The 9,903-nt window shown below is 44.7% G+C and overlaps 1 long non-coding RNA gene across 2 annotated transcripts; it reads left to right on the forward strand.

Annotated features, from left to right (window-relative positions):
• Positions 1 to 2,208: 2,208 nt before the first annotated feature.
• On the forward strand, positions 2,209 to 6,716 carry LOC116274976. 2 transcript variants are annotated; one of them, XR_004183863.1, is made up of 3 exons: positions 2,209 to 2,465; positions 4,916 to 5,096; positions 6,672 to 6,716. It is a non-coding gene; the product is annotated as an uncharacterized LOC116274976 (long non-coding RNA). The 2 variants fall into 2 exon arrangements; XR_004183862.1 differs by lacking the exon at positions 6,672 to 6,716 and adding an exon at positions 5,363 to 5,751.
• Positions 6,717 to 9,903: the final 3,187 nt, after the last annotated feature.

Below are 9,903 nucleotides of genomic sequence, written 5' to 3' on the forward strand. Positions count from 1 at the left end.
CTTAGACCACAAAGTCTCAACTGATTTTTAAAAGTATCATACAAATAATCTTCTCCAATCACAATAGGGTGAAGTTAGAGCTCAAAAACAGAAGGGAAATTGGAAAATTCAAATTCTCTAGAAACACAAAACTTACCAAGACTGAATCACACACACACACACAAAATCTGAATAGACCTTATGACTTGTAAGGAAATTAAACCACCAATTGAAAACCTCCCAATAAAGAAAAGCTCTGGACCTGATGGTTTCACAGGTAAATTCCAAACATTTAAAGATTAACACTAATTCTTCTCAAACTTTTATCAGACATTTGAAGAGAAGAGAAGGGAATATTTCCTAACTCATTCTGAGAAGCCAGTATTGGCCTGATATCAGCAGGACAGTTCTCTGGGTGGCCTTGGACTGACACAGTTCTCCCTTCTTTCTTACTTGTAGTTCAGTAATAACTATAGAATGTGCTGGGAGTGTAATATTCTGAGACAGGGAGGAACCGGTCAGAAAAGCCCAGGTCCTGATCCAGTCCCCACCTCCAGAGACAAGACGTCCTTCAACACTTTCACTCAGCATGTCACGTCACCCCAGTATGTCATGTCACCCCAAGGAAATCAAACCCAGGGTGGGGTACATTCCAGGTTGCCTCAGCTGCAGTGCAAAAGGAGCACACACAGATGACACTCCATGCACCCTGAGCAGCTTTTCTGAACTTTGGAAGACCAGATCATAATGAATGTGAGGCTTTTGTTGTCCCTTGCTGCTTTTCTGTAAGTAACAAGCCCACTTCATAATTTGTTATATGTGTGTGTTCTGTCTCATAAGACTCAGACAAGCTGGTAACTAGTGTAGTGAATCTGCTTCACAATGCCAAAGCCAGAGAAAGACACAAGAAACGTGCAGACCAATCTCCCTCAATAACTTTGATGCAAAAATTCAACAAAATACTATTAGCAGACAGAATTAAGAAGCATTTTTAAATGTGTATGTGCCACGTCTGTATTAATCCAATCTCACATTGCTATAAAAACCGGGAAAAGTTTCATGAGATTAGATTTGGCAATGATTTTTTGGATGTGGCACCAAAGGCACGGGCAACAACAACAAAAAAGACCAGTTGGACTTCACAAAAAGTAGGTTTGTGTGCCTCAAAGGACACTATTAAGAGAGTGAAAAGTCAACCTATGGAATGAGAGAAAATATTTGCAAATTATATGTCTAACAAGGGAGTGATATCCAGAATACACAGAGAACCACTGAAACTCAACAAAACAGTTAAAAAATGGACAAAGATCTTAAATAGATATGTCTCTAAAGAAGATATACAAATGACCAATAAGCACATAAAGACAAGTTCAACTAATAATAGGGAACTGCAAATTAAAACCATAGTAAGATATCATCTCACATCCACTAGGATGACTGTTACCAAAAAGAGAGAAAATAAATGTTGGTGAAGATGTGGAGAATTGTAACCCTTGTGCACCATTGGTGCAATACAAAATAGTACCACTGCTATGGAAAACAGCATGGCAGTTCCTCAGAAAACTTAGCAGGTTTATCATATGATCCAGTAATTCCACTTCTGGGTACACACACAGAAGGATTGAAAGCAGGGATTCGGACAGGTATTTGTATACCCACATTCACGGCAGCATTATATATAATGGCCAAAAGGTGGAAGTAACCCAAGAGTTCATTGATGGATGAATGGATAACAAAATGTGGTATATTCATATATACAATGGAATATTACTGAGCTGCAAAAAGGAAGGAAATTTTGACATACACTACAACATGGATGAACCTTGAGGACATTAAGTCTAATAAGTGAGTCACAAAAGGACAAATACTATGATTCCACTTGTACGAGATACCTAGAGTAGTCAATTTCACAGAGACAAAGAATGATGGTTGCCAGGGGCTAGGGAGAGGGGAGTAAGGTATTTAATCAGTAGAGTTTCAGTTTTACAAGATGAAGAGTTCTGGAGATGGATGTCAATGAGGGCTGCATAATAACATGAATTTAGTATCACTGAACCATACAGTTAAAAATTTGAGATGGGGTGACTTCTTCGGCCCCCGCATTTGTGGACCGGAGAACATCACCCGAGAGCGCCGGCGCGACTTCCCTGGCCCCCTACACCTGAGGACCAGAGAACCTCGTCCGAGAGTGTATGCATATTTGCAATAAAAGACTGCCACTTTCTTATGTACTTTGGCCTCATGTTTAATTACTTAGCTCTCCTAAATTAAGTTACATTAAATTAAATCAAAACAGTTACTGCCAAATTAATTTAAATTAAAACAGTTGGTGCAGAAACCCGACCCAGGAGGAGACCCTTCCTCAACATCCCCTAAGGGTCTAACGAACCTCCTCCACAGCGAACCGGCTCCCAACCCAACCAGCCACGAACACCAAACAAGTGTTCCAGCTTTCCACTGGTGCCGCTCTGAGAATTTCTTCTTCGGTGAGTACTCCCTTTTGTTAACCATCTCCGTCCGTTTCCGTGTCCTTGGCCTAGAGTCGTACGTACGCCCAAGGACGTAGCCACCCTGTGGCGCAGTGAGGCCTTCAACCCGGAGACGTCCGTCTTGAAGTTCCTCAATTCTCCGTTAGTGGCTCCAGGAGCCCCCGGTCCCCAGCAGCGGCAAAGGACGCTTTGCCACTGCATGAGGTCGGTTTCCATTTCTGGTGGTTAAACAATGGGAACCTCACAATTGAAAATCCCTACGAACACCCCTTTAGGGTGTCTCCTCCAAAACTTGGAAGCCTTGCATCTAGCTCAAGATTTAAAACGAAAGCGGCTAATTTTCCTCTCCACTGTGGCATGCCAAAAACCCGGGAGGAGACCCCTCCTCAGGGCCCCCTAAGGTCCGAGGAGCCTCCTCCTTCACGCTGCGGACAGACCAGGACCTAGACATCGCTTTCCACACCTCCAAGTCTCCTAGGGGTGAGTATCTCTTGCCTCCCTCTCATACTCCTTGGCCAGAAGTCCTGCGCAGGCCCAAGGTTTTTTGGTCACCAGGTGACCCACAGGAGAGTTCCCAAAGGTAGAGACGTCTGCCCAAAGGAACTCCATTCCAGTCCATGTGAGACCCGTCCAGGACGGAGACGTCCGCCTGGAGGTAATCTCCATTCCGGCTCCAGGAGCCTCCCGGTCTCTAGTGGCTCCAAAGGACGCTTTGTAGCCAGGTAGAGTTCGGTTTCCGCCTATGGGTGAGAGGAAGGCAATGGGAAATCCCCAATCCAAAATACCTAGAGACACCCCTTTAGGGTGTCTTCTAACTAATCTCAAAACTTTACAATTACAGCAAGATCTTAAATGAAAGCGACTGATTTTACTCTCCACTGCGGCGTGGCCAGTCTCAACATTGAGACTGACAGCCAGTCTCAACGGCCGCCTGAAGGCACTTTAGACCGCAACATTTTAATTAGATCTCTCTAATTTCTGCCAGAGGCTCGGAAAGTGGTCAGAAATTATCTATGTCCAAGGCTTTTAGGACTTGCGCTCTCGCCCAGACCTGTGCGCCCAGTGTTAAATGGCCCAGGTCTTGTTAGCCTAAACCCCTAAACCCGGCCCTTGGCCCCCACCTCAGCAACTGAGGAGGACTCCACCTCCATTTCAGATGGGGCCGACGGCAGGCGACCTCCCTCCCGACTTTCCAACCCCCCTCCCTATGGACTTCCTACCACCCCTCCCGACGCTCCTCCTTCAGCCACTCCTCTCACCCCTCCCTATGGAGCTCCAACTGCCCCGCCCGACACTCCTCCCTCAGCCACTCCTCTTACCTCTCCCATTTCCATCCACACTTGCTCCAAGACCGCGGTAGCGGCCCCCATTAGTCAGCCCTCTACCAGTCAGCCTGCCTCAACCCCCTCTACCAGTCAGCCTGTCTTAACCTACCCTACTGCTCAGTCTGTTCCAACCTCCCCTGCTAGTTTGTTGCCCCCTCCCCCACCCCAAGAAGTTGCTGGAGCCAAAGGCGTAGTTAGTCCACGTCCCCTTTTCCTTGGCTGACCTTTCCAAAACTGAAGAACGACTTGGCGACTTCTCAGCCAACCCCACCTAATATTCCAAAGAGTTTCGATACCTAGGCCAGAGCATATAACCTTACCTGGCATGACTTACATGTCATTCTTACTTCCACTCTTAACCCAGAGGAAAGAGAGTGCATTCTCGCAGCCACCAGGCAACATGCAAATCAATGGCATTTAATCGACGCCACCGTCCTGTTAGGAGAGATGGCTGTCCCGTCCATAGAACCAGATTGAGATTACCAACCACAGCAGCCTGGCCGCCGTAGGAAGGACATTATGGTTCAATGTCTCTTGGCCGGTATGCAGGCAGCCTCTAACAAAGTGGTCAATTTTGATAAACTAAAGGAAATCATCCAGCACCCAGATGAGAACCCGACTTCCTTCCTAAATCGCCTTACAGAGGCACTAGCCCAATTTACTCGGCTAGACCCCACCTCCCCAGCCGGAGCAGCTGTCCTAGCCTCCTATTTTATCTGAGATCAGCCTCCACATATTCCAAAAAAGCAAAAAAAGGTTGAAGATGGGCCTCCTGCTCCCCATACAGGAAAAGTGGCCTTCAAAGGTTTTTAACTCAGAGAGAGCAGCAGCTGAGGCCGCAGAGCCTAGACAGAGGAAAGAAGGAGGCAGCTGAGCCTGCAAGCTCTAGTGGCTGCCCTCCAGCCAAGCGTTGCCTCTGCGGCAGGAGGGCCACAGAGCAAGTCTCCCAGGGGCTCCTGCTAGCAAATCACGGAGACCCAGGGCCACTAGGCAAACCAGTGTCCCCAGGCCAAGCAAGCCACTCTGTCTCGTCCATGCTTTAAGTGTGGCACAACTGGGCATTGGGAAAAAAGGTGTCCAAATCCTCGCCTGCCTACCACGCCATGCCCAACCTGCCAACAGGAAGGACACTGGAAGTCTGATTGCCCCGCCAGCAGGGCAGGCATTGCGCCTCAACGTGGTGCCTCTCCTCAAAGGCCGGAAGGCTCCTTCCAGCTCCTACACCTGGACGACGACTGACGGTGCCCACACTCGGAGACCCTGGTCACCCTCGCCGAGCCTAGGGTAACTCTACAGATAGCGGGTAAACCAATTTCTTTTCTCATCAATACGGAGGCTACCTATTCTGTTTTGCCAACCTATGGAGGTCCTAGCCAGCCATCCACTATCTCAGTAGTTGGGGTAGACGGTAAACCGTCTAACCCTCGCCAGACCCCAGTGTTAAATTACTGCCTGGACTATGCATGCTTTGCCCACTCTTTCCTCATCATGCCCTCTTGTCCCACCCCCCTCTTGGGATAAAACATCTTAACCTAACTCAAAACATCTATTCCCCTTCCCTTTCTCCAGGTGGCCAGGTTCTACTCAAGGATCAACACCCTCCTCAAATTTTCTCGCTTCCTCACCATTCTTCATCTTAACTTAACTGACTTTTCCTTCATAAACCTCATAGATACCCTCCTTCCCGACCCATCTCCCAACCAGTAGGTTTCCCAACTTTTTACTCTCATAGAAGACCTAGCTTGGCAGGGTGCCCTTTGTGATTTCGGCAATGTTGAACTTACCCTCTACACCTTTGTCATCATTATTATGGTTCACTCTAATTCCCCTAGTTACTCCTACTAATCCTAACTTTGTATGGAGATTCTAAACCTGGTCTACAGACAACCAGATACACTCAGTCATGCAGGGCATGGCAGATTGTCCCCCCCCCCCCACCCAGGGTTGTCACTCTGCCCTCTCCCTAAATAAAATGTGGACTCATTAGGCCAGGATGAAGGACAGATACAGGGAAGGAGAGGCTGTAACCAGAAGGCAGTAGAAAGCCCAGACCTCCCCAAGGGCCTCTGCTGCACTCAGTCCCTGTTGAGTCAGAGATAGGGAGAAGCCAGGAGGTAGGGGAGTTGGTGAGGGGAGCAGCCTTGGTGAGCGGGAGGTGGAGAGACGGAGACAGAGATGGAGATGGAGACAAAGAGATACAGACAGAGATAGAGACAGAGGTGGAGAGAGACAAAGACAGAGATGGGGAGAGACAGAGATGACAGAGATGGAGAGAGACAGAGATGAGGAGAGACAGAGATGAAGAGAGACAGAAAAAGAAATGAAGAGAGACAGAGTGAGACAGAGATTCCTTTTTGCTACTCTACGCCAAACTCTTCATGGTGTAATTGCACATAAGCTCCCAGCAGGACCCAGACGGCCCCTGTTGGAGGCTACTTTTGGTGTAACCAAACTCTATCTAAAACTCTTAACCATACCTCCATCACCCAGTCCCTTTGCGTTCCGGTATCTTTAGTGCCTAGCTTAACCCTATATAGCGAAGGAGAATTGTCTGAACTAGCTTCCCAGCTCAGCTCCAGCAATAACATCCAAAAGCGGGCTGTTTTTCTTCCCTTAATTATCGGGGTTTCCCTAGCTTCAACAATTTAACGCCCCCTTAACCCCCGGACCACCGGTATGGCTACCGCCTGTAGTACAGCAGATGCTTCCATTCCTAATTCCCATACTAATCCTCTGCCTTATGTTATGTCTTGCTCCCATTCTAATAAAATTTCTCCGAGCCAAGGTTCAAGAGATCACCCGAGTCACCTTCAACCAAATGCTCCTGCATCCCTACACGCAACTGCCAACCTCAGACCCTAACTACGCCCCTTAACAGCAGGAAGCAGCCAGACAGACCACGGCGCCCTAAATTCTTATAATCAATAAGAGGTTGGACTGTTTGGGTGAAGGAGAAAGGACAAGATGGAGGAAGGTGAACAAGAAGGCATAATCCATGTTGCTTCCGGGTTCTTCCTCACCAACTTTCCCGCGCGCGGGAAGATGCAGATCAACCGAGCATGCTCCAGGTGATGTCAATCCGAAGAGATAGAAACTTACCCGGCCATGCCTACGGAGATGCCCCTATCACGCCCTTATCCTGCCCACTGCCCTCCCCCTTCCAGTACCAATGCATAAAAGTCTGCCACTGGCAGGAGCCAGCGTGACTTCTTCGGCCCCCGCATTTGTGGACCGGAGAACATCACCCGAGAGCGCCGGCGCGACTTCCCTGGCCCCCTACACCTGAGGACCAGAGAACCTCGTCCGAGAGTGTATGCATATTTGCAATAAAAGACTGCCACTTTCTTATGTAAAAAAAAAAAAAAATTTGAGATGGTAGATTTTATGCATATTTTACCACAATAAGAACAATGGAAAAAAATCCATCATGACCACAGACCTGAGGGAACTTACGGAGTTAGAGCAGGGATAAAATATGCACACATTGTATTAGAATGTGAAGGAGAATATGATGAATCTAATAATCACTAGCATTTATTGTGCTTTCTCCATGCCACCCATCAGAAAATGAGCTTTAAACACTTTAAACCTCACAAAACTTGTAGAAGATAAGTACTATTATTTACTCCCATTTTACAGATGAAGATGCTGAGGCACAAGTCTCACAGCTGATAAAGAATGAAGCTAGGATCCAAAGTCTAGTGAGTTTGGATCCAAGTCCAAGCTCTTAACCACTAAAGTATGTAACAACATGTACAGTAACTCTATCCTATGGGATCCTAAGAAGGCCACATCAAATATTTTGGAAGACCAAAGGAAAGAGAAAGATATTCCAGCGGGATAAGATTGACAGGGTGAGGCCTGTATCAGGGTGGTCTTAATGGAAGAGGTTTCATTTGAAAATAAACTTTAAAAAATGAGAATTTGAACTCACGGACATGGAGGGAGAAGCATGAGAGCACCAACAGAAGTAATCTACCAACAACACATGGTGGCCCTGATCAACACGCAGTCTAGATTAGGTTAAACATGTTTCTGCCCCAAGCCCCACACTTCACTAGGCCCTAAAGGTCACAATAAGTTTATCAAAGAACAGTGGGCATCACTGTCACTCAGCATCTAATGCTCAGTGCTGGCTTAGTGCAATCTGTAATCCTAAACATCTACTCTGTGACACACCATTCAGGCCCCCATGAAATCTTTTTAATACCTCGTGTACATCCCTGAGACAAAATGCTACTGCATCCAAGCACAGCAAACGTCTGTGGATTGTGCCACCACCAATATCAGGGATGAGCGCTCCCTGGAACTGTGAAGTATGAGCTGTGGAGGCACTTGGGTAAGAGAAAAGACAGACAATCATATAAAGGAGACCTGAAAAAAAAAAAATCAACTTTCCACTTGAGGAATTTATTTAAAAGACTGTTAGGGCAAGCCCGTGGAAATGCATTAACTTAGCTGAAAATCCGGGGGTATTTTTTCTACCACATACAGCATGTAGTTTAAATTTGTTACTAGGAGACACAGTTATATCTGTGCCTAGAATTATGTCAATTTTTAGAAAAAGATTAAAATATTTTATGGATCTGCTAAAAGAGAACATTTGATGAAACATCAGATTTCACACTGAAACCACTTTCACATACTCAAAGGACTGTTGACAAAATGCTATTAAAGTAGATTTAGCTTGGAAAAAGTAAAAGATGTATTAAATAAGTAAAACAGGATCCTCAAAGAGTAAAATTGTGGGAAAAAATTTTTAAAAAGAAATAAAAAGAATGAAATTGTGATCTTGGGAGAAAATAAAAATAATTTTGAATAAGCACCATCTATAGTTATTTAGTATGAACTATTTTTTACTATTACCACACAAAAAAGGAATCTACGCTTGCCTAATTTACGTTAACAACTGAAGTATTACAGGTTTTAGAAACTGCTTTTCCCAAATAAAAATGCATGTGACATATACAACAAAAATGGCATTCCAGTGAAATATAAACAAACCGAAACAATAAAACAAAAATGTTTCAAATGACTATGAAAGAGAAGATTCACATGCAAGTACTCCCAAACTAACTTGTTTATAAACCATTTTTTGACCATTACAGGTCAGGGTATAATCTTGATTGAAGGAGGTCAGAACAAATTGAGGAAAATACTGCTTTTAAGGAGGTTTCCTTATAATATCTGAGAATTGAAAAATTTGAAAGAACAGTTCAAGAAATACTGTATGATCTAGATACTGCTTTAAGAGACAGGGAAAATTGTAATATAAGGAATATTTATACAATAAGGCGAAGATAATTTGTAATTTTCTGTGATACTGTTTTCAGTAAGTCTCAGTAATTATCACGAGGGTCTTGGAAACTACAAGTTTAAGTGAAACTACACAAAAGCCGTTTTTTTGTCCTCATCAACATTATAACAAAATGATGTAGAACCAGTGACGACATTTGAGGACCTGTATATTTTACCTAAAGCTGCAGTTTCCAAGAACTTCTCCACAATGTTAACTGAGGGCTTTCTGTACATGTGGCCTCATTACAGGTGAATGTAGTAGGTAAAATGAATACTTAAATGTGACTATTTAGCCTACCACAGGCCTTTTAGATTATGAAATGAACCTAAATGTTGCTTGACAATTCCAGGTACAACTCCTTATCAGAGCAGTTTCTCCAAATCAAAGTTGATTTGGAAAATAAATGCATAGAATCATGTAAGTTACAAGTGTCTTTACTGAAACGTCACTGACACATAAACAGAACACGCAGAAATATGCAATAATTAAATTCAGTGATCTTTGATATTTTTGCCAGCTTCTAGTCATAAAAACCATGACTTTAAATATACCTTATTTTGTGTTATAATGGTCTACTTTGTCAAGTTAGGAAGATAGAGCATCTTTTAAACAGTTTATTGGTGCAATATGGAACTTTTATTTGGAGACATATGGTATGTGGTACTTCTGCCCCAGACCCTAGAAACTTTGGGAGGGGGCTGGCTCCCAACCTGCATTCAGCACCCCTAAAAAGAATAAAGCCCACAGTGGGAAAGGGATAAAGACATATCTGTTTCCCCTCTATGCAAGGAGAAGAGTAAGCAGCCCCCAA

Source organism: Papio anubis, chromosome 5 (genome assembly GCF_008728515.1).
Source record: "Papio anubis isolate 15944 chromosome 5, Panubis1.0, whole genome shotgun sequence".
Lineage (NCBI taxonomy): Eukaryota > Metazoa > Chordata > Mammalia > Primates > Cercopithecidae > Papio > Papio anubis.